The sequence below is a fragment of the Mytilus edulis genome, chromosome 11, assembly GCF_963676685.1.
Source record: "Mytilus edulis chromosome 11, xbMytEdul2.2, whole genome shotgun sequence".
NCBI lineage: Eukaryota > Metazoa > Mollusca > Bivalvia > Mytilida > Mytilidae > Mytilus > Mytilus edulis.
In genome coordinates, this window is record NC_092354.1 from 48,957,975 (window position 1) to 48,983,186 (window position 25,212).

Below are 25,212 nucleotides of genomic sequence, written 5' to 3' on the forward strand. Positions count from 1 at the left end.
AAAGTTCAATTAAATTAAAAATCCACCAAAATTACACTCTTAACTTCACTTTTTACCTATGGTAGTATTTAAGTAATGGTTATAATAAAGTCTAATTTTCTCGTCACCAAGTATCAACACTCATATCTATTTTCACATTAGTAACAGATATTGATCTGTGTTGAACATTTTAATAGACTATTTTAAAATTACAATATAGGAAAAACGTATTACAGTTAAACGTATGCAAATTACGATCTTTGATCATTTGGAAGTTCATTATATTTCTGTTTATTGAGTAATATATCCCGCTGATAAATTTAAGTCATGTCCCTTTGAAAAGCATTTTTCAAAAGATTTATTTTTAAAAAGAGAAATATTCATTTTTTTAGCACAATAGTTAGGAATTATTTATGACAAAAGTTCGTGTCAGTGTCTTCAGACCGTATCTAATATTCACCGCGGATTAGCATTCGGAACAATGTTATCTCATAATACGTTGATTTGATTGGACAGTTCAAAGCCGCATAATAGCTTTTTTTCTTTCGAAGGCGATAGAGTAAATAGTACACAAAACAAGGGGAGATAACTTATAGCCGTTATGACAATAAATGAAGACCTATTTAGATTTTGTTACAGGTAAAAATTGTCATTTTCGTTTTACAGGTGAAATAACACCTGACTTGGCAGTATTATATTGTTTGTTTCGTTCCGTGTTTTAAAAGGCGGAGTATTTTCGTTGGATATTTCTGTTGTAATTTGTTATGAATGCAGATTATGGAAACTATAAAATTATAATCCATTTCGTCAACAAAAAAGTTTAGATATTGACTCAGTGTTAGTGACTTACAATATTTTGGATATTTTCTATGTTATGGAATGAATGATATTTAGATCCAAGTTAATGTAAGTTTTTATGGTTTATTTTTTCTAAAATTCAATTTACTTTGTTTTGGTGTTTGGTAGTTTTAAAAATTTGAATATTTTGTAAATGTATAAGCAGTCTCTTAATCAACTATAACGTAAGTTTTTGACGGTAAAAATATTTTTGTTAACTGATTCAGTTTAGTTTGTTTTGGTGTTTGACAGTTGTAAATAGTTGAATGTTTTCTAAATGCATAAGCAGACTCTAAATAATTTAATAGTATAAAAATGAATTTTACAAATGTCTACTTATAAAAAAGAAGATGTGGTATGATTGCCAATGAGACAACTATCAACAAAAGACCAAAATGACACAGACATTAACAATTATAGGTCACCGTACGGCCAGCCGCCTTCAACAATGAGCAAAGCCCATACCGCATAGTCAGCTATAAAAGATAAGACAATGTAAAACAATTCAAACGAGAAAACTAACGGCCTTATTTATGTAAAAAAAAATAACGATTAATGTGGCGGGGTTAAACATGTTAGCGGGATCCCCCCTAACCTGGGACAGTGGTATAACAGTACAACATAAGAACGTATACTATGAAAATCAGTTGAAAAAGGCTTAACTCATCAGATGGACAAAAATTCAAGTGGAGGTGGCCGGGTACTTATACATCCCGACACAAAAAGACACAATGAACAGATCTGAGAGTACTCGCAGTTATCTGACAGCTAGTTCAAAGCCACTAACAACTAATAAAATAATCATGCATCTAAGACTTAATTGAGAAAAAAATACAAAAACCGAAAAGGTTGTCAGTTTAATGTTAAATAGTACGGATTCTTCTAAGATTCGGAACATGAATAGACCAGAGACATGTCTCTAAATAAGACTCAAAAAGACTGGTATATAAAAACTCGATCTTATTTCAATTCAAATTGAGAAATATAAAACTTGTATCATCAAAGAAGATTTGACACTTTATTAAGAATATAAAAGAATTTTTTAGTCTATCTCTATACAAAAATTCACGAAATTTGTTTGATGAGAGAAAAACACATACATGTATCTAATAAGCTCAATACTATAACAAGCATGCAAGTGAATTTGGCTTCTACTTTACAAGGAGTTCAAATAGAACTGAAGACCCAAACCTTTCACTATATATAGAATAATAAAAATTGTTTCTCCTTATGTATAGCTGTTTTGTATACCCGGCTTGTGTATTGGCAATATGTATAGTATTTGTGGTGAATTGTATATAAAACGCAAAATTGATAGTTGAAACAGAGACATTAAAAAATAGGAATGTTTAAAAAAGCAAACTGATTTGTATTAAATATTTAAAATCTTATCTAAATAGTATTTCATTTTACACCAATGTCTTGCATTTTTGCATGGAATTTGCAATATTCGCCACTGGACTTTAATTAAGCAAGGAAATTCTTCATGTACGCCGACGGCTGTAGTCTTCATTACTACATTGTAAAATATAATTTCTCCTTAACTGATCAAAGAACAGAGGAACATAAATTACATATAAATTACATACGAATACAGATCATGTCATTTCATTAGAACATCACAGAAATAGTTCTATGTTTTACATGTGCTTGTCATCCTGGTGATGTTTTAATATCCCATAGCCCACGAGAAAATTAAAATATTACAATAAAGGTTCTTTTAGGTTCATTGTAAGTTGAAACATGACACGTTTTTAAAATTCGATTTAATTATTAAATTAATTAATTTATTTCACATTTCTTTTCAACGAATTTTAAATATTCGTTTATATATTTTTGCAGGTGTGTCTGTTATATAAGTTAGGCTCCCAACCTTACTCAAGTGTAAGAATTTGCTTTTTTTCGTCATCACAATTGTTAATATATTTTTGCTATGACTTAAACATTTTATAATATATGAAAAAAATGTTCATAACTCACAGTCTCAAACCATTTTGTCACATAAAATTGCTAACTTTCATCAGAGACATATAATGCACTGTATTGCTTTCATAAAACAGATAAAAACAAATGTCTTATAGCAAGTAATGTATTCCTTAAAACTCATAACACTTTTTAAATTCTGTATCATTTTGAATGGTAGAAATTTAGGCGTATCCCACAACAAAATATTTTTTCTACTACCCCCCCCCCCTTTTTTTCCACACTAAATCATACCTCAGTAATAGACTTGAAGTGTCATTCGTCTGCGAAAATATCTAAATATATTCAAACAATTAAAGTTATAGAAATTATACACATAAATTGTACAATACTATTTTTGTTCATTTGTCATTTAATAAAATAAATATTTAGTACTACATAAATAAACAACCTATAGTAATACTTTCCCACACAAAACACTGACATGTGACTTATAGAACTGTCAGATACGATGTCGAGGTTTTGTCACCTTTTTAAAAACTTGTCCATTTCATTATGTTAATTGCCTTTTTACTAATAAGTCTATTATGTCAATAATCTCTTTGTTGTTGTGGAGTATTAGTTAAATAATAGACTTAATTACCTATACAGGTGAAGACAGGTATGTTAATTACAGGTGGGTTAACAAAAGTACTATAGGATGAATAATAAGGGAACTATTTTTATGGTAATGTTGTACATATTTGTGTAAAACACCGGAGATAACATTTATTTATAACTGACAGTTATTTCATCAAAGATTTGTAACTTAAGTGCAGTTTTTAAAAGAAGACGTAGATTTGGATAATTAAGAATTGGATTTAAATGTTTAATTAACTGAAAATGGATATAATCTATTTACAGGTAGGATGTTAATTATGTCTTCATGTATCTTACTTTAGTCGTTGGGTTGCTGTCTTTAATATTCATATTGAGATGATGAAATTTTAAACATGCAGTGATGAATAAAAAGGAATGAATAAATCATCGACCTTTCTTTAAAACTACATCAATTAAATTACTCAAACTGCATCATTTTCAAAGAATTTCTCAAATATCAATAAACTGAAATATTTTAGCAGTAAATTCAATATGCACAACTACATATGTATCTTAATTTAAAAAAAAAGTAATTATTTCCTTGATTAAATTTTTTAACCTTTTCGTGTTGCATCAATACATATTTGAGGTTTGAAAAGAACGAACGAAACTTTTTTAATTTAAATTTGCAAATAATAATAGAAATTTAAAGTTTTATACCATGTTACATTAAACATTCGCTTTTTCCCATCTGCTATTAAATATACATAATCTTCTCGCCAAATATTGAATATTTTCATTTTAAATTTAAAGCACGTTTTATGTCCTTTTCTATTGTATTTAAACAAAAAATCAATCACATTTCGCCCACAGATAAAACGAAGCTAATTTTATTTTGACAAAAGTTTAATATTTATGTCCAAACAGATCATGCCAATTTATCAAAGTTTATATTTTAAATATTTGGAGGACTATTAGCAAAAACAACATTAATTGTACATTTATTTATACGTGGCCGAATTTTTTTAAACAGTTTGCTTTCAAAATTTATAACATCAGACATATTTCATTGAGACATTGCCAGCTATTTGCAATGTCTTCATTAAAAGTATAAAGATTTAGGTTCAACACCACAGGCACTTGTCTCAGAGAAAAAAAATCCTATATAACTTAAAATAACATTAAGGTATATAGGAAATTTATTTTCTGAGACAAGTGCCTGTGTTCAACACCTTCTTTAGTTGAAAATGGAAACACTTAGGGCATTGAGAAAAACAAGTTATTTTTTAGAATTGATAAAAGAACAAATGACAAGACATGTCTAGATATTTATAATTCTGAATATCTGTGAAATATTTGTTACTGGCAACCAAGCAAACCCAATCAATCATTAAGTTGAATAATTGCCATGCATGCTTTTAATTTTAATTCCAGTGGTCTTACGTTTCCCCGAGATCATTGGAACTTTCGTACATGAAATGCCAATACAAAATTTTTGTTGTTTAGATACATTTTTGTTTCTGTCAGCCACCCAATTATACCTTCAAATTTTCAAAGGGGGTCTTACATGTCGAACACAATTCATAACTTATCAAAAGAGACAACTAAGCAGTTCAATACAAAAACAAATTGAAAACAATTTGCGATTGGAGTTAATCTATTTTCAGAAGTTGAGTTTAACTTTTTTGAGAAACCCTATAGATGGCGCTCGACAAATATACAAATTGCTTGATGCAGAATTAGATATGCATGGACTGTCAACCATCTTAGCTGAACCTTTTGATAACATGATCGGCTTACAAGAACTAGTTCACGTAAGCCGATTTTCGTTAATCTTTCTGTGACATAGAACCTACGACAAAGAATTGAAGCCACTGTTCTGAAAGATTATATCATATATACAAGAAGTTCTTATCAGATCTTAAATACTTTTATAAATAGTGATTAGTTGTATTTTTATGTATAATGGCTTTTCCTTTTTCCTTTGATTAAATCATTTAATTACGTACTTTTTGAACATAGTATAAATATCCGACTAAATCTTTTAAGTCCAGTACAAACAACTAATTTTAACAGATATTTTTTGGTATATTGTTGTTTTCAGTCTTTCGGGTAAATATTTGAACAATTAACAATTTGCTTTGAATAATAATAAAACATTTAGTGATTTGATTTATTTACAATATAAGAGTCGAAAGTTCGACTTTTAAACTGACGTTTTTTTTTGTTTTTTTTTCTTGGACAAGATCTAGAGCCACATCTCTCAGGACTCCCTCAATGCAGATGCGGCATAAACCAATCATTTAATCAATATATGCACTCAATTTCTTGCTAAACAAATAGCCTCTGATAAATGAATTGATACATCAAAATGTGAGAGTGACCGGAGGCCAATATGTTCCTCTGTCACCTCTACCGCATTCTATTTTATTTGGCAGCAATTTTTCTAAGTGGTTTTCGAACTACAGTCTTTGATAGTCTCTGTTAAATCTTATTGAACTTTTTTGGACGGTAAGAGCTTGAAATTTTGAAAAGACACTTGACCCTTGTACAAAACATTTTGTTGACTCTAAGATGTCTTTGGTTAATTCTTGTGCCGCAGCGTCCCTGTCTAAATAATGATTGTATACAAAATCTCCATTTATTCGCTCATATAAAACCGACAATAGCAATTTAATACCAAAGTCATATAAATGATGACTGATTTGGATCATATTCTCCATGTATTAAGTAAATTTGCATGTATCTTCACGGATCCACGATTGACCTCGGCGTACCCTAACTTGTAAGGACTACTGTAAACAGACAACATGTGTATAAATTTCATTAAAATCCGAGACTTTTTGTTGTCGATGTAACTGAATACGCTACTATTCATCATAAGTGTCAACTCAAGTCTTATTTAAACTTTTCCTATTGAAAATACCCCCTGATATCAATCTCTTAGATACATCCTCGAACAATAGAGCCATACATTAGTTACAACCTTGGATCGCCTGACAAGGTATACATACGTTTTAAATCTGATATAAGGACAAATTTCTGTACTTTGACGGCGAGACCTTTTAAGGTAGGCCTTCGTCTGTATATCTTTATTTGTACTACACGAGGACTAGTTGAGTAAAGAAATTTAGGCTGTTTTCTGTCTTTGATGTTATCTAATTAAGAACATCTGCAAGAATCAAAACGCCTTGAATTGCAAAGGTGGATTTTTGCTCGTCACGTGAATAACTTTGGAAGCTTATATTTAGCACTACACAACTTTACTTTTGACTCGGTTCGCATATGTCAACCAAATGTTCAGAAAGAATAGATATCTATTTACAATCAAGTATGCTCCTCATATTACGCCTCAAAATCACATACCACTTTCGAGTTTAAAAAATTATTTTCGTTTTGGTTTTTATAATGATTTTTGGAGTTTTCTTTGACATCAGTTTTGAATGACCACTTGAAGAAATCTTCCTATCTTTTCCTTTTGTAATTAAATCACAGTCAAATCTTTATACGTTCCCTGTGGTTGTATCAGGTCTGAGTTTTACAGTGTCTCCTGCGATTTGTTTAAATCCGAGTCATGAAATGTTCCCCGTGTCATTTTGAATCAGTTACGAGTTTGAAATGTTCCCTGTTATTGTTTTAATTATGGACACTTTCCAAATGTACCATGTTATTCTATGGGTTATGTTAGTTTGTTCTGTCAAATCAAGTATAGTTGCTGACGTTTGGATGGTGAAAACATCTCTTCATTCTATAGTTTAACCACATAGTATTTATACAACCTGTAAAATAGATTAACACTGACAAACTATCTCTTTTCTGTTTGTTAATCTCAGTGCAACTTGGTAGTAAGAGGATCGTATAATTTGAATATTTTAGAAACCTCAAGTTTGTTTTATGTACGTGGAATGCAGAAAGTAACGCAACACTTTTATTCTTTAAATTATTGTATTTCGTTGAAGAAAATCGGAGAACACAGCTTCTGCTTTGTGACTTTGATTTTCAAGTCAATGCTTTTTTTTTCTTCAAATTTTTCAAATTTTGTTGGGAGAATTCGAATTCAGTAAAAAACTAAAAGCATACTAGTCTCGAACAAAACAGTTATAGTATTGTGTATAAGTGATAGTAAACTCATAGACTCATAAATGCATAATAACTAACGTCACTTGGAACATATTCTAATAACAAAAAGAGGCAATATAGTTTTAGGTGTATGGCCTTGTCCGTGGGCTGTGTCTTGCCTGTTTTTTGTTGTTTTCTGTGACTTATGGTTTTCCCCTCTCCTTTTTACGTTTTCCTATACTCTTTAACAATATATAATTATCCTTTCTAAAACATAATCATTAAAATCATTAGATGTGTACACAAAAACATAATTGAAATGGACCGTTGTAGCATATACCGCAAAGTCAGTGCAATGGTTGAAAGCACGCAGTATACAATGAGAGTGCAGGTATAAATGCGAATATCTACTCACAATTTGATCTACCCAATGTTGTACAAGGAATATCAATATCTTCAAGAAGCTGCTCTGATTTTTTAGCACAGGAATGATAATCCGAACGTCTTTAATTGGTTCGGCATCCAGCAGTAACAGATGACATTTCTGCTTCCTTCTGACAGAGTGTTAAAGTATTGATTTACTAAGACGACCGTTCTTAAGCTTTCTTTTTTTAATATCCATTCAGTGTCGTGGAGAAGAAGCCATGTTCAGATGACGAATATTGGTTTGTGTTATTTATAATTAACTTGTCTCTTTTTCCTTTGCAGCTGTGAAATTGAGGTGTTGTAGTTCTAATATCTACATATACTCAATGTAAAGAAAGGAATAAAGCTGTTTTCTTGTGGTAAGTTTACTTATTTTTTTGAAATTTTATCACTGTACAAAAACAAGAACGGGGTTGGGTCGGACAGAAGCAAACTATTGTGAATATATTTAACACAGTTAGTACACTATATGGTACATATCACAAAATTAAACAAATATGCAAACCAATGAGGCATCTAGAACCTAAGAAAACGGGATCAGAGGCCGTTTTTTTTGTTTTTTTTTCGGAAAAAGGGGGAATGAAATAAGAAAAGCTACAAACTGTCGACACCACGCTAACTCGGTTCGCCCTGTACACTAAAAAAAAAACTGCAATTCAACAAACCAAGCCACAGCAATGACTATGGAGTTTTTTAAAGATTAAATTTTTGTGGAGTAAGAAAAAATTACAACGGTACAACATGGTGGTACAATGTATTATTTCTGTAAAATTAATGATAAAAAAAAAACAAATTTGTACTCCGGTTTATCAGACGAAGACTATAAGTAGGTTTAGATTTAATTTTACATAGATCATTTTTTTTAAGTTATCAAAAATACTATCTTGTTGCAAAACATAATTTCCTTTTAAATGCAATTTATAATGAAGAATGCATGTGTGAGGTCTGCCATTGTGGGTTTCATAATTTGAAATCCTATTAAGAAACAAATCTCTGAAAATCTAAAGATTAAAAATATTCATGTAAATAATATGTAATAGTTCCACCATGTTTTAAATGGCGGTAAATGTGAGACATTACGAGAAGAAATAGATCCGTCTTCTATGTGACAGGACCCTGTCATTTGTGATTGTGTTGTACAACTTTTATTACTACAATTTCCTTTTTACTTTCGTAAGCCACCATTAATTTAATGTGATCGTACACCATGCGTGAACTTTATGTAGAAAAAGTAATTTAAAGTTGGGTGTTTGTGGTGTATATATAAAGTTTCGTATTTTTTTATGACTTTACTTTAAATAGGAATTTAAAAGTTATTTTCCACTTTTCATCTTTTGACTTTATAAGTAAAGTAGAATATTATTACAGTATAAACAACAGATGTAACAAACAAGGATTGTTTTATTTGATGGCTTCATTTTTTTCATCATTCGCAAATTCCATACTAAATAAAACAATTTGAATCATCTAGATATATCTATTTATGAAATTGTTTTGTATCATAAACAGCGGTGGATTCAGTAATTTTCATAAGGAGAAGGGGGTACTAACTGCACAAGACGGGCCTCGCTCCAGCTTGGCTTTAGTGTTAACAGCTAACACTTGTGGATGTTTGAATGGTTTTACATTAGTCATTTTCTTGGCCCTTTATAACCTGTTCTTCGGTGTGAGCCAAGGTTCCGTGTCAGTGAAGACCGTACTTTGACCTATACTGGTTTCCTTTAAAAAATGGCACTCATACCACATCTTCTTATATCTATGTAGAAATAACACGAGCTTTTTTCCGATCCCCTTCCCTAAATAAGGTGCACCCCCTAATTACTCTTCAATATCATGTAAGAATACATGCATGGAAATAGTAAGTAGTTAATTCCCTCATAGATACTATAGCCATAGATATATGGTTATCATATCTATTTGTATGCCCCATTAATGGGCACTATATGTTCTGGTCTGTGCGTCCGTTCGTCGTACCGTTCATTCGTCCGTCAGTCCGTCCGTTCGTCCCGCCTCAGGTTAACGTTTTTGATCTAGGTAGTATTTGATCAAGTTGAAGTCCAATCAACTTTAAACTGTAGTTAGTAAACATGTTCCCTATGATATGATCTTTCTAATTTTAATGCCAAATTAGAGATTTTATCCCATTTTCACGGTCCACTGAACATAGAAAATGATAGTGCGGATGGGGCATCCGTGTGCTTGGGACACAATTTTGTTCCATCATGCATTAATACAAATGACCCTTCTACACCCCTTTTAACGAAGACAGTCTGGTCATTAGCATAGCTTTAATTAATGAATCTTAAGAGACTGTATAATTACGCGCCTGCTTTCTTTTGGCAAAACAAAATGGTGTCAAATTGCTGAAATTGACTTATTATGATGCGAAACATAAAACATTGTTTTGGCATGTAAACCTCGTGGGATGAATATGTTTACGAGAGTTCTTATCCAGGCTTTACAGAATGGTTTCTGTCAATAAAACGACATTACCAAATCAGAAGTGATTACTAAATATTTATATTATTCTAATGGGAGATTTTCTGAACTTATCCAGTTATTGATAACCTTAATGAAATAGCATTAATTTCGTTTGTATATATATATGTACACAGGAACATATATATATTAGTTATACTGTTCCCAGATATACACAAAAGGTATGCAACCCTTTCATATATAACAGTCATTACATTTATATGATGCGATAATAATAAAATCAAGTTATCCCCCCTTTTCCCCAATCTTGTTATGGAATAAGACGGGTGCTCGAAAATAGGAAGTAGATTATGATCGGATTATTTTTAAATATACTGGCATGATCTTAAATATTTTTCTGGAAGTTCTGTCGCTGATTGTATGTCCTAGTGATCCCTAGATTGTCTGAGTCTAAGTTGGGAAAGAAGATACAAAAATAAACCTTTTTAATAGATTGTACAACAAACTTTGCGTTCGTTCTTGGCATTTTTGGTTTAACAGCATCCTCGGAAATAATTACATGAAAAAAGACTCAAAATCAATTTACCCACAATGCATCACCATTCCTTCAAATTTCCAATTACTAGTACTGACTAAGGCGATGAGTGTGGAACCATTGACCAGTTTCAGTGTACCTACAATGCATCACCATATTTGCCAATTTCCAATTACTGATACTGACTAAGGCGATGAAGGTGGAAACATTGACCAGTTTCAGTGTACCCACAATGCATCACAAAACCTGCAAATTTCCAATTACTACTACTGACTAAGGCGATGAGTGTGAAACATTGACCAGTTTCTAAATATTTAAAGAATGGGAAGAATTTCTTCACAATTCATATCCATTCCAAACCCTGTATAACAGTTCATATTGAATTTAATCAGATTATACAGTAATGGATGAATCTTGCTTTCTAAATATAAAGAAATCATTTGGGATTAAAATTAACAATTTTGGGATTAGTGATCTAAATAAAACATAGTAACTTCATATAACGGTTGGAAAGGTCTCTAACAATGTGACTTTATTGACGTATGAAACATCGAGCTTGGTTTCAATAGCTTTTATATACAAAACAGTAATGAACTACACCGTGATCACAGCTGGATAATTTTCATTTCTATTCCGTAATAGATTTTACTTTTGTACCCGGTAAATTCATTGAACCAGACTTATCTGAAAAGTGGTTTTCTGTAGTGCACTCGATTTGTAAAGATCGTGCTGAGTGCTCGGGTCATATCGACTTTAACTGAGAATGGTAGATGTATAAGAACTCATCTACTGGAAAACTTTTTTTAAAGTTTTGTTTTAGACTGATGCGTGTGGCTTTTCGGTGGCGGATCCAGAAATTTCCAGAAGAGGGGACCAACTGACTGCCTAAGAGGGGGCCGCTCCAGTCATGCTTCAGTGATTCTCTATATAAACAACAAAATTTTTCATACAAAAGGGGGGACTCGGGCCCCCTGAAAAACTCTCTAAATTCGCCTCTGCTTTTGATTGGAACCCTTCATTTCTTATTCTATATTTATTTAGAACATTATTCTCTTTTCTTTATTTCTGTTCCTCATTATTCATTCTTTATAACATAGCTCCTCATTGTTCTCTATTATTATGTTTTTGCATTTTTTCTTATCTTTGCTATTTTTTTGTGCTTTGTTCTATACTGATTGCCCTTCGTATTCTATTCTGAAAACCCCATCCTCACCCTCATGCCTTCGATGGACAGCAAACGTATGCTCAATGTTTTAGTAGATTAATTCGCCGTATCAGAATCTAATGCATTCTGGGTAATATTTTCAAAAGCTTTCACTCTATGTTGTGATTGGTTAAAAACGTTATAAACAATTGAAATTCAACCAATGACGTAACATTATTTTCATTTTCCTTCCAAATGAGAAGAAATCTGATATAAACTGTAAAAATGGTGTTTAGATCCTAAACACAATTCTAAGCACATCTTTTGTGCACTTTTTTTTACATGCTTAGATCTAAACGTGTCTCAGTACAATGTGTCTAGGAGTGTGTTTAGAATCGTGTTAAGCTTAGAAAAATGTGTTTAATTTCTATACACTTTCATTTTTAAACGTGTTTAAATTTACGTCATGTTTAAATATTATGTGCTTACTGAAAAATGTGTTTAGAAATTAAACACAATCCTAAACACGTTTAGATCTAAACATGTATCACAAGTGTTTAAATTCTAAGCACGATATTTACAGTGTATACTCTATATCTTTATTTACCACAAAACTTATATTCATATTGCGGAAGGAATTGTAGGAAATAACATTGACTAATATTATAATATTTTAATTATAAAAAGATGAGTCGTGAATAAAGGTAATACCAGTGTGTCATAAAACTTCATCATAAAAATGTATGAATAATAAAATTAAATTAGTTTCTTTGTCAAAAGCAGAGATGACCATTGTAACATGTGGTTATAAAATGAGAAGTCATAATAGGATTTACACAGTTATACCATTAGTTTCAACTTTGTGTAGTATGGACATTTTTGAGTTTTTTAATGTTATTAAATCGAAAACCAGTCAAAAAACCTTTACAAATATTATAAATGTCCAAGTAGTTTTTGTTTTTGTTGTGTTTTTCTCTCCTTTTGTGTTTTGATGTGAATAGCTATAAAATTTGTAATATAGACATTTGTTTTTCTATTGCCACTGGGCGTGAAGGCAATACCAATCAACTTATAAACAAAATAAATAAATAGCTCATAGATGGGGAAAAGGCCACTGTCCAATAGGCTATTTTATTTTTTAAAATGAAAACAATGTATAATGAGGGCCCTCATGGGGTTTTTGATTATGTGATTACTTGGCCGTTTTTTTAATGATTATTTGATTATTAAGCCAAATATTTCATGATTATTTGATTACCAAGGACTGTATTTTTAGTTTATGATTATTTGATTACTAAAGATAAGCAAATATTTAATGATTATGTGATTATATTGGCAAAAAAATGGTGATGATGTGATTACTAGGACCCCCCATGAGGGGCCTCTATAATATAAAACTGATATTACTATAACAGTAAAAGTAAAATATTACGTATCGGTTATATCATGGAAGTACTATCTTGCCTATAGCTCTCCATGGTTGTACGTACTTTTTTCATATAACAACTGTTAACCAATTTAAATTGTAATTTATTTTTAGCCTCCAATTAGTGAAGGAATGATGAATTTTCAATTTCCTGGTGCTTGTTTTGTAAATTTACACCGTACAAGCAACATGCTTTTAATGCATTTAGTTTTCGCAGTTTCCAATCATCCATTGAAACGTGATATTCAGATTTTCAATTTACTTTAAGTGAATGGCCGATACAAATTCCTTTTCCAGAGCCTGATTACTTTTCCCAACCTGCTTAATACCCTTTGACCCTGAAAATTAATTTGCATAGTGAGAATTATTCAGCACTGATTCAAATTCGCAGCCTTTTTTCCACAACTTTTTGTATTTGCACTTAAGGCAAAGTTTTCTGGTTGATTTTCCTAATTAAGCCAATTTAAAGTGACATTTTGACAGGTTGCCGTCTTTGTTACCAACCTCGAAACGTCAAAATGTGACTTGTAATAAAATCGTATAAAAATGCTAATTCCAAAAACAGATTCCCGAGCTAATTCTGGTAGGATTTCTTGAGCAGAACGAGCCATCTGCTTCTATGCAGACATTTCCATGGAGAACTGTCATTTCAATGACGTGAAATTATGCAACTGAAGATCTTCATATAGCACGATCGGAAGATAGAATATCTTTGCATCCTTCCTCAGCACGACATCACATAGAATCTAATTAGCGATAATTGTTATACGGTGTTACCGTTAATGTCAAATTAAAACGTTTCAATGAAGTGGAAAGAAATCTCTTGCATGAATAAAATCATGATCTCTATGGCACACGCATCATGCAAAGGACTGCTGTTAAGAAACGTATTACATTTAACTTTTTAAAAATGTGCCATAAACTTAAGTAGAAAAACAGCTATATCGCAGCAATTTTGTCTAGTTGGTTAATGAGCTTTTATCAATCTTTAATTGTCTGTTCAATTTTTGGGACTACATTCACGGAAAGGTAATTCCAAAAAGACATGTAAACGATATATTTGACTTAGATTCTCATTGGAGTCCTGGCTCAATGAATGACGAGCAACTTTAAATGAAAGTGTCTTCAATTATTTATTCTTTAACGCCGACAATAAGTTTTCATTTCAATGATTGTCAGTTGTCAAACTTTAGAAACTTTCTGACATGCAATCAACGCATAAAAACTTAATAATATATATAACTCGTAAATTCAAAATTTAAGTTGATTGCTGCAAGTTTTTATTTTGCTTTGTAATCTTACGGCTGTCAATTTAAGGCAAGTATATAATAGCCGTCACATACGTTTCATTGAAGATGTGTATTAAATAAACAGCTCTGATTTCAAAGAATCAAAAGACTTTTGCAATATTTAATATGATATGAGTGTTCAAATTTGAGAAAAATAACTAGTGATGTTTTCAATAAGCACAAATATTTCAATTATAAAAGTTATTTACTAACTGTAATTGATTTTATGTAAATTTGAACTGCTAAGGACCTATTTATCTATTTTAACACATGAAAGGTAATCCGTCTTTTGTGTCATTGGCTAGATCGCTATTGAGTTCGGAAAGCCTTGGGACTTATCATCGAAAAATAAGCTGAAATGTGGTAATTGAAATTTCGCACCTAAACTGTGAAATGTCTATCCAACAAAGTTTACGAACATTTGCTAAAAAGTTATTACTGGCGAAATGGCGTTGAATGGTAATTGTTTCCACGGAAATCGTATCAATATCTCTGTCGGGTGGTGATTTATGACCGACATTTTGAATAATGGCGTAGAGATAATCGAAGGGAATTAGAAATTCCAAGTTAGCCTATGGTCAAATACGTTAATAAAAATTAATACCAAGAGTTAATAGCTTTCAGAGGAAGTTTGTTCGATACAGATAGTTTTTATGGGATATAATTAAAGTATAACAAAAGAAAACAATTATTTTGGACACAAAAGTGGTCTACTTGGATTAAGAGAGAGTGAAAATGAAAAGAATGTTTCCGGATACATATAAACCTATCTAAGAGCGTGTATTGTCCTAGCAAACATAATTAAAGATTTATTTGTGGTTATTCAAAAAATTCAAAATGAGATAGGGCAGTTAATTGAGTCTGATAGATCAGTGTAACATATGCTATGTATTGAAGTATAACTAAGTCATGACCGCAGTTTTTTCGACTTTCGATTTTACAAACCCAAATTGGATTTTTAATATTCGCTTTATGTAAGTTTGATTTTTTTTTTTTATAAAATGTATCTTCCGTTACATCTATCAGAGAATACGTGGTTCGACCCGATCCTTTCCAATAGAATTAGAATGTTATTTCGCCTTATTAGGGCCAACGAAATATCATGCAACATATAAACAAATACTAGCAGGGGACAATTAAACTACGACAAGAAATACATAATTCTAAATTTAAAATTCAATTAGACATACTTTTCGCTGAGTGGTCTCGCCCATTTCTTATCTCAGTTCGGACAATAATTACCTCAATATCGAGCTGTCCATCATTAATCACGACCCATCACTGATTAACTTGTCATTATACAAAAGACATTAATATATACATAATCTACATTGTGTTATTTATTGCCGACCCCCTAAGGTGGCATGTACAACATCTTGATATTCAAAGGTTAATACCAGGTCTTATCGCCCTCGTGATAACCAATCAAATATTACAACTCACACCCCGTAGAGTGATAGCGAGGTAGGGGTTAATATAATCTATCTCTTCACGAGCACCTGTTCGGTTGATGGTGAGGGAGAAGAAGCACCCAGAAAACCAAGGATGTTCTCATATAACCTCCTTGATAAAACTTAATCATGTTATTGCTTTTAAAGACACACAGAAGTTTAGGCACCTATACGCTTGTAGATGAATTTGTATTATGGACACTTTTCGATACTCTACCCCTCATTTGGCTTCCAAACTTATTTGACAATGAATTGACCAATGACTACTAGTATTACATAAATTGAACCTCTGAACTATTCGGGTTACATGTTTGCGGACTAAAAGAGAGACTGAGACATCTTGCATTAAGTACGCATAGAGTTAACAGTATCTATTTTGTTCCCCTAGTTTTAAAGGAGAAAATACTTTTAGAATGAATACTATTATAGATTTTCATCTGTTTGTTTTGTCTATGTTTTTGCTATGACCAACATTGGCTTTTGTTTGTTTCGCAAATAAAATGAAGTTAAACAGGTTGGATCTAACTCTTCAAGTAGTTTTAGAGGTATACGATGTGAACTGCAGACAATCATTCACTTAGCCTTTTTACACCAGTTAAGCTTAAATTCAAATTTCTAAAAAGGGGCGATAAAATCATAACCTCTGCAATACATATTTAGTGAACCGCCCACACTTTACTATCCTTTAGAAAGATCTAAAATGGTATTTTATTTTTATGTAATAAAAAAAAATATATAAATTAGATAACATCTATCAAGTAAAAAATGAAATTTGATGTCGCTTTTTTATGATTATATTTCGTTTGATCGTATATACAGTTAAAAGTAGCCATTTATTCACTTGAAAGCACATTTTCATAGTTCAGTTGTTGTCAATAAACGGAAGGACAGTGGCTTCAGGCAAGATAAAGAGTATAGATGATTGTGACTTTGACATAGATCATTTTACCGCTGATGACCCAAAAGCTACAAATTCCATGCACGTGACATGTTCTGAACTTATTTCTGTTCTTTCTATGTACCTTTGGTTATTATACTGACTGAGATATAAAAAAGGGGGATGCGTTAATATAAATACTATACATATACTAACACGTTTACTTATTTTCCTTATTCCTACCCCAAAATGAACAATGTAATTTGGGGAGGAAAACATGACGACACAACAAATCCTTTTCTTGGCAATGCTGACCTCCGTCAAGATTGGCTATTCGTTTACCCCTTTTCACTTTCCAAAGTTTTTGTTTCACCCACTCTCAAGGAAATTTTTACTTATAAGACGTTGAGTGATGTACGCTTGCTAATATATAGTCTAATCAAATTAATGTAAATTCTGTGTTTTGGCATACTCAATATATTGTGAGAAATGGTGTCAATATATTGACGAATTTAACCAAGAACGACTTTTTGCCGGCAAACTCAATATATTTTGAGAAATGGTGTCAATATATTGACGAAATAATCAAGAATGACTTCGTTTTTTTCGACAAACTCAATATATTTTAAGAAATGGTGTCAATATATTGACGAATATTAGCAACGAACGTCTGTCTTTTGTGAAATTGACTGAACATTTAATTGTCAAATCACAGAGGAATTTCCCTGTCATAGTCCGCCAAAATAATTCCCTATTCCCAGTACAGCTATAACTCCTTATCATTAATTGATCCAAGTCTGACAGTCCAAACACATTGGAAGACACTGTCAATATAATATGCAAATGAGCTGTCATGTCTTATTGAAATTAAAACAAATTATGCAAATTTATTCATACTGTCAGTGTTAGAGCTGTAGGGTAGAATAAATCGAAAATTGTAATTTACATGTTAAACAAATATTAGGCTGAAAATGGGGCGTTACAAATGTTACACTATTATACACCAAGTAGGAATTTAATTTGTCGGAATGTATGGCTCCAGGAGGAGAAAAAAAGCGCATATAAATTGATGATCTATTTATAGCACAAATCTAAAAAAATAATGTCTATCCCAATTTGTTTTGTCTGAGGTCAATGAAACTATCGTCCTATGTTTATTTTTTAGAAAAAGTATTGAGGGAGTATGGGATAAAAAGAAGTCTACTAAGAGGAAGACAAAACGAAAATAGATAACCGTTCGATCAATATTTGTTGGGTCATGATGAATAATGTTTTCAATTTGTTTATTTTTAGGTATATATGGCAGACAAAAGAAAAAAACTATCAAGATCATTTAGTAAGTTTAGTTTGTAAATAATGTAAATTACGGCTTAGGTGTATATTATTATGAACAGATGACTTTTTGCAAAAATGGGGGGGGGGGGGGGGGGGAGGACTCACAAAACAATATGTCGTATGGTTCTTTTCTCAGAACCTATACTCTAAATTGTAGACAGGCGTATAATGTCTGAAAGAGAGTGAATAATTTTACATATTTGAGAGTAATGGACCATTAAGAATAAAGACTAGAAAATTTGACTGCTAAAATATAAGAATAGAGAATAATAGGCATAACTATAAGGAATACAGAATATAAGGCAAATATAAACAATATAGTGAGAATTGCCTTCAAAATTAAACTATAGAGAATTGGAAACCAAAGCATCCATACTCTCTCATATGCAAATAAAACCATGCTAAGATTAGAAATAATAATGTTAGTAAACACAATAAACGAAAAACAGTATCATCAGCAGATCTTTTGGTTTTCTGTGTCGTTGGGTTACTGTCTCATTAGATTCATCTTCCTTTCTTCATAAATATATTCATCTTTGGTATCCAACAGTTGAAAATTTTCAAACTCAAATAAAAGATGGTAAAGAACGTTTTATTACTAAGGTTAAGTCATTAAGTTTTGTTTGTACCGCTCAGTGTCGGAACAATTCAACATTAAACAATTTGAAAGGGAAGTCAAAAATAAATAAAACAATTGTAAAACTGACTGAACCTTCAGTGGGAACAGTTTAATTCAGTTTTAATGAAAACAATTTATCATTTTTATTAATATTTGACAGGCAGTTTATAACCTCAAGGTGTTCATCTACATAATTTGGTAATATATCTACAAATTAAGTCATTGATTTAACTAAAAACCGAAGATATTTTATTTTAAAGTTTTTGTGGTTAGTAAAGCCTTCAAGCATGTGACAAGTGGAATAAACGTTAGAGAAGAAAGACATCTGTAGTTTGATGGCTTTATGTAATTTTTATTTTTCGTCTCGTCTTGTACTTTCGCCTCACTATCTTCAAGTCTCCACATAAGTCTATTAAGATTTTCGGTTGCGGTGAATTTCTTTTTGAAGGAGGGGGATTTTTGTTTTAAATACATAAAATTGAAAAATAAAGTAGAATGAAGGAGACAAAGCGGACTATCGCAATGTTTCTCTACTTCTACAAGCGAATCATCTTTGGTAAATATATTTGCCGCATAATTTATTTATAATGAAATAATGAAAAACACAATATCCTTTGGTCAAAACATTTAAATTATATGTACATTATTTACTTCGGAAACGAAATCAAATTGAAACTGATCTTCCTTTCCAAAATAAATGTCATTTTTAATTTTTCATTTAAAAAAATACATACATCATATTTTGGCCTTCAAGTTCTGTATTTAATATTTGAGGGGGTGGGGGGGGGGGCAGTAATACAAATAACGTAACAGCTCTCTATCTGCTCTGTACGTTTTAGAAAATAAATCAAACTGAAAACTAAACTATACTTTTTTACCAAACGGGATGTGTAACGCTAACTATAAGTGAAAAGAACCGTAGGACAACATAACTATTTGTAATAGAGTGATAATTAATCCTCTGTTTACGATAATTTGATTAACAGGCCTGCTTCATAAACATTATCACCATAAACACATCTGGAATTCCTCTTCAAAGAACAAAGAAAAAATATGGCATTCTGTAAAAAAAACCGGATTGATAAAAGTAAAAAAACGCGCGTTGAAGATGACACTTTACATTTCGGTATGGTTTTCGCTCAAGCAAATAAACAAAATAAACTTTAAGATGAAATGGAGCAGATATTAGATGCTTTAATGTAATGAGTCATTAGAAGATGTATAAACGACATAAACAAATGCGTTAGAAACCTTGGATACAATCAATAAAAAGAGATAATAGATGAATAAATTTATTGAAAATTCATGTTTGTAAAAAGGAGATATTTTTATCATTTTAACATCGTATTAGTTACTTTGAAACTTTTCACTTTATATATAGTAAACTATAAATAGTGTTTTAATATGTTGGATCGATATGTCCATAATTTACACCATGCCTCAGGGCACAGATGGACAATGTATAGAAATTGGATACATCTCCAACCCCAAAGTTTATAAGTGTAAACACAGCGAGGGTCCTTGTCCATCATATTCAGACCAGATTGTCAGTTTGTACATAAACACGATGGCGACTAGGTATTCACAAAACTGACCGAGTCAAACGTTTATAATGCTAGGTACGATGGATTTTTAAAGCATTAATTTAAAAAGCTGTTACTTGTGAATAAAACAAATGAAAAAGAAATTCCAGATTTGAAATGAAAGAACTTATAGTATTTTAGGACATATACCTTTCAGTCAAATTAGAACACTGACCGAGTCAAACGGATAAAATGCTAGATCTGAAGGATTTTTAAAGCACTTAGAAATTTTGGAATGAAAGAACGTTAAGTTTTTGTGGGGATATAGACATTATAGTGTTCGTTTAATATTGAATTGGTATGACAATTATAGAGTGTATGGATGTACTTACGAAATTCAACTAGTATTTTGGAGTTTAAAATATAATTAAGAGGTAAGAATTCGTTTACAAAAACTAAAAACATGTACATTTATCGAAATTGTCACTTTTTTTCAGATAACATAATGTCACCGTCAAATAATTGTTTTTATTGCATCAGCGACATATTTAAAATAAAGTTTATTCAAACCATTTGTTTCAGATCATACTAATTAAAGGGCCTTAAATATTTGAAAATTTTACCTGTCAGGATTTTAACGTGTTTAGAATTAAAACCAGTGACAAAACTATTACAAAAATCTCTTCAAGGTAAATTTAAATTATACAGGTGTAAATCACAGGTACATCGTAGGAATGAATGAATTTTATCTTTGTCTTGTAAAAGCAGACGACATAACATTCTTTAGATGACGTTGTCCGCCATTGCTAAGTAAAAATATGTGTTTCTTGAACAATACTGGCATTGGTGATAAATTTTGTGCTTAGATTTTGTTCATGCGAAGTGATATTCAATGTTTATTATTAACACGTGTGTGTTACACCACAGTTTCGGATTTATTTGGATTATGAACGTCATTTAATTTTCATAACAGGTATATTTTGTACTCTATTACTATCGTTCTTTGTTAAATATTTGTTAGTTTTGTACAATAACCATTTGATAACTTATTCCGCTTCTGACATTTTATCTATCCGTATTAGAATATACTCTTCATCTGACATTTTTTGTTCATTTCTTTTTCTTTTTCCTTTTTCTCAATCTTATTTAACAATATTTAAACTAAGACTTGAAAACTGACCACAATTACTTCAGAGATTCTTATAAAGTTGTAAAGACCATAAACAAATTACAATTCAATTTTTGAGACCGTTTTAATCATTTTAAAATGTTCGTGAAAACAGTCCAAATACTTTTTATTCGATCAGCAATCGTTGGGAGACAACATTTTTTATTTTTTTTATTACAATTAATAAGAGTATGATCTTTACACAGCACTAGTATTGAAAACATATGATTGTAATCATTTTTCTCATAACTATTGTCATACCAATATTCTTTAAAATTGTTAAAATACGTATTTATTTACGGAACGAAACATTTAGCTGATTTACATGCATCTGTTTACCATTGTTCCACATTTTTGTAAAAAAAATTCTTCTCAATATATATCTTTTTAACATGCGTTTTAATTTTTAAAATCCACATTAATTGATTTGAAAATCATTTTGCATTAGTCATATTCAAGTAGCAATTACTTGGCTTTTGATGTTTTGAAAACTCTTTAAAATAAGGCTCCAAAAATTGTCCCTTTACTTGCTTATCCCTTATCTTCATTATAGCATGCACATTTATACGGGTCTTGATCTGAGAGCCGTGGTGTAGTGGTTAGTGCATCGGACTACTAACACAAAGGTTCCTGGTTCGATTCCCGTATGGGATGAAAAGTTCAGGATATTCGGCTCTCCCTTGACACCATTTGCGAGTATGGTCTCGAGGAAACGATGATAGTCCGTCGGAAGGGGACGATAAATGGCTGACCCGTATTAAGATAGAGCCATATCTCTTTCACGTTAAAGACACCCTTGAAGATTTCGAAAAAGAGCAGGCTAATGCCGCTACAAGGCAGCACTCGCACCCGCAAAGTGGAAAGGGATTAATATAAGTTGCAAAACTTGTTTCCCAATCCACTATAAATAAATATGTTTAAACTAACGGGTTTACAGAATAGAGAATTGTGGGCCAAGAAATAAAGAATGGAGAATACTTGGGTCCTTTATTATATAAAAATATACAACAATGCACAGACAAATAAAGAATAGAGGAAAATGCCATAAAGATAATATAGAATGAAATTCAAAACAGTGTGGCTGTGGCCATTGATTGACACATTAAATTCATCCATTGACTTGGACAATTTACGTGAACGTTTGTCTGTAACGACCACTGTTCACGACGTACCTACGATAGATATTTAAACTGTGGGGTCACCAAAGGTTTCTTAACGCCTTTAATTATAAAATAATTCGAAAAATTAATCAGGAATAACCTTTATGTTTTGATTTATATAATTGATATAAATCAAAACATCGTGTTATTTCTGATTAATTTTTCGAATTACTTTCTAAGGTGTTGAGAACCTTTGGTGACCCCATAGTTTACGTGTCTTTAAAAGGTACATAGTGAGAAGTGGTCGTTACAGACAAACGTTCACGTAAATTGTCCAAGTCAATGGATGAATTTGATGTGTCAATCAATGGCCACAGCCACACTGTTTTGAATTTCATTCTAATTCAGATCTACATGTAAAATGTATAAATTCAGGACTTCCTTGATTGACCCTCATATACTCGACTATCAATCATTGTCCATTACATTTTATTATCACCAATACATTCTTAATACAATAAAATTCTTTACTTTTATCAATATTCTATAAAATATGCATACATTTTACTACTTTCCCTGGTTGTCTGGTCGGTGAAAATAAATTCAGCTTCAAGATATAAAATGTCCTTTTCATCGAAAAATCGATTTTCCGCGGATAAAATAAGATTTATAAGTGTTTAATAAATTGTTCCGTGATATGTTGTACATGTCTTCTGCGTAACCGGTGTCGATTTGCAATTAAATTACTTTCCCCTTACATAACTTTTGCATTTTTCGAGTTTGAAACGATAAAATGAAATTGATGACACACAATAGATGCACCCTACGGCGGTTACGCTGTCAATTCTCTGATCTTGTGAGGTTAATTCATTTTAAAACACAACCCAGACTGCTTTACGGTTGTCATTTAACTCATTAATTTCAAGTTAAAACTAAATTTCTGTAAAACAACCTGATATCATCATTTAAAGAATAAACATTTTAAAGAAACCTGATAACGATTTGTACCTGTTGTGTCTACTAAGTACAAAGGCATTTTGTACATTTAAAAGTTTTGAAAGCTTGTTTTAGAACTATCAAATTTTCTTTAACATTTTTCGTTCTAAATATTTTTTTATTGCAAATAAGTATTTTCGGTTTGTGGGATACTTAAGACATATTTCCCCTAGTAATTATGGATTAAAAGGAGTACTATGCTACTCAACCCCTATCTAATTAAGCCTAGTTAAATGCTTGCTTTTGTTTAAAGATTTTTTTTTGGGTAGGTAAAGTTGAGGTCAAATGGTGCTTTCTGTATTGAAGAAAAATCGCTAGTCATTTACCTATGCAACTAAACATTATCTTTGTTCTTTTAACCTTCTCATACCTTCTCTCGCATGCCCAAACCATATATATAATGCCCAAACATACATAATGTTCTTATCAAGTAAAAGAGAGGAATCGGTTTCTTAAAAATATGTATCCTCCTTTTTGTGCTGTTCTGTGGGTGTTACTTGCTAGTGGGTTATTCTCCTTTAAATTGTGTTCTTGCCAAAACCGACTATGTACAATGATGCTCTAGTTAGTTGGCGTCTTCAGGCATGGTCATTGGATCTGGGCATTCAGGATGCCTTCTAAGTTTTTCAAATCGGTATTAGGATCTTTGAATAATTTTAAACATTTCATCATGTCAGAGGCTACATAACATAATATCAGATTATGCCTAATATTATATTTCTATGTAAGGTTTGCTCAACAGCAATGTATTTAACTCAATAATGAGCTGCACGAAAATAAACAACGTCAAGAACATGAGGACATATTTTTAATAAACGAATAAACAAATCAAAACCAATGTATGACAATCATGATAATAAACTTTTATTAAATACAAAATCACTGAAAATTGCAACTTTTGATAGCGTTGGTTTATTACCATTCTAAATATCTTCATGTATTCAAAAAATTGTGCTAACATTGCTCAATACATTCGATCAACAATGTTGTGAAAATCAATTTAAATTTAAATGAATTGCACATCACTAAAACTTGCAATTTAGGAATTCACGATTGGAATGTGTTCCGAAGTGTGAAACATCATTGTGCACAATCTTTCTATTTACGATGTTGTGCAAATCAATTTGAAATTAAATGTCTTGCACTTCACTCAGACTTGCAAGTATTGGAATGTCTTCCGAGGTGTTCCGAAGTGTGAAATTTTATTGTTCTCATTCGTCTATGCGTGCATGTAACACAATGTGAACTGCACAAAGCCAGTTCAGTTTTCTTATTGATTTTATCAGTTAACCTTATGTTTGTGTGTGATACACAAGATGGTGGTTTGTTGTGATTCATTATTGAAATGTCAGGTTAGACGAGAAAACTTTTTTCTATTTTTATGTCGATTGATTGAAATTTATGTTTTAATTTGCATTTGATCAACTTTTGCATAAATTCAAATATTGATTTGGTTTTTAGGCTTTTACATAGTTTTGCATTGTTTTCGCTTGAATAATTCTTAGAC

At 31.3% G+C, this 25,212-nt stretch overlaps 1 protein-coding gene across 6 annotated transcripts in view; it reads left to right on the forward strand.

Annotated features, from left to right (window-relative positions):
• Positions 1–25,212, forward strand: part of LOC139494719 (uncharacterized) — a 46,167-nt gene that overhangs the window by 15,280 nt on the left and 5,675 nt on the right. For 2 of the 6 annotated variants that reach the window (XM_071282920.1, XM_071282918.1), the window contains exons 2-3: positions 8,086–8,162; positions 18,258–18,300. The gene's annotated coding sequence lies outside the window, so the exon portion shown is untranslated. Of the gene's footprint in view, positions 1–345; positions 886–8,085; positions 8,163–18,257; positions 18,301–20,028; positions 20,876–21,138; positions 21,415–25,212 lie in introns of those variants that run through there. The other 4 variants (XM_071282917.1, XM_071282919.1, XM_071282922.1 and 1 more) reach the window with 4 other exon arrangements.